Source organism: Phragmites australis, chromosome 21 (genome assembly GCF_958298935.1).
Source record: "Phragmites australis chromosome 21, lpPhrAust1.1, whole genome shotgun sequence".
Classification (NCBI taxonomy): domain Eukaryota; kingdom Viridiplantae; phylum Streptophyta; class Magnoliopsida; order Poales; family Poaceae; genus Phragmites; species Phragmites australis.
In genome coordinates, this window is record NC_084941.1 from 10,958,258 (window position 1) to 10,959,392 (window position 1,135).

Below are 1,135 nucleotides of genomic sequence, written 5' to 3' on the forward strand. Positions count from 1 at the left end.
TTGTTTAGGAAGATTTGCCTTCGGTTTGCATGGCGTGTGGAGCTATAAATTATTCTTCCCCATCTTCAAATACCCATGTGATCTACATGCTTTTCCTTTTTTCCCCTGAGAATCAATACCTTCTTCTCTCTGAACTGGGAAGATCTGCCTTCCTCTTATCAATCTTGCGAGACGGTGACGTCCCCAGCAGATCCACGAACCGGGGCAACGCCATCTGTTGCAGTCTTTTTTTTGTTCTGCTTTGTTGCGGATTTCTTGGTCCCTTTGGCATCAAATCGATCTCTATCTCATAGGCGAAGAGAAGTGCAACAAGCAATGATTCAGGCAGCCCCTTTATCCAATCTCAATGGCAATGGAGGTGTTGCATTACCCGGAGAACAAATCTTCTGCTCTTCAGATCGGCTGAGGGGGGAGTTCGCCTTACCTCATTGAGGTTGGTCTAGTTCTCTGAACCTTTTTTTTTATTGAAAACTTTCTTTTGCTAATTTCAAATGTTGGGAATGCATTTGAGTACGATGGTGTTGAATGGAGCAGTGGCTGCACAACAAATTTCTCAGTTTTTTCCCCACTAGATTTCTACCAATAGTTAGATATACCTAGTTCCTCCCAGATGCATATTGATGTTGACTGCATTGTTTTCTTAGGGAAGTGATGCCGCTTAGAGGTTCTACTCAGATGAATGTGGCACTACTACATAATTCATTTAGTGGGACGATCCTATACAGACAGATCTACAGAGCCATCTGTACAAAGGGTACCACAGACGGCTCCAAATTAGAACCGTTTAAGAAAATGACAACGAGCAATTCTAACAAAGTGGGACACTATAATACAGACGGTTCTAAACTGCAACTGTATGTATTAATAGTACTAACAGTTTCAAACTGAAACCGTCTGTACTGTTCCTTTTGTACAAACGGTTCTAGTTTAGAACCGTCTGTACTATAGGCAATAATAGTACATACAGTTCTAGTTTGAAATTATCTGTACAAATGGAATAGTACTATCGGAGGATGAACTCCACAAGCGGGGATCCGGAGGGACCCCTTTGAGATTCGGTCAGGGGAATGATTCTAAATCTACCTCACACGTGAATTAAATGAGAGTATATGGGAGATGCAGGCGGGACGGATGA

General features: G+C 42.3%; 1 non-coding gene across 1 annotated transcript; it reads left to right on the forward strand.

Moving 5' to 3' along the window:
- Positions 1–322: 322 nt before the first annotated feature.
- LOC133904200 (small nucleolar RNA snoR77) lies at positions 323–459 on the forward strand. The gene has a single exon (XR_009907433.1). It is a non-coding gene; the product is annotated as a small nucleolar RNA snoR77 (small nucleolar RNA).
- Positions 460–1,135: the final 676 nt, after the last annotated feature.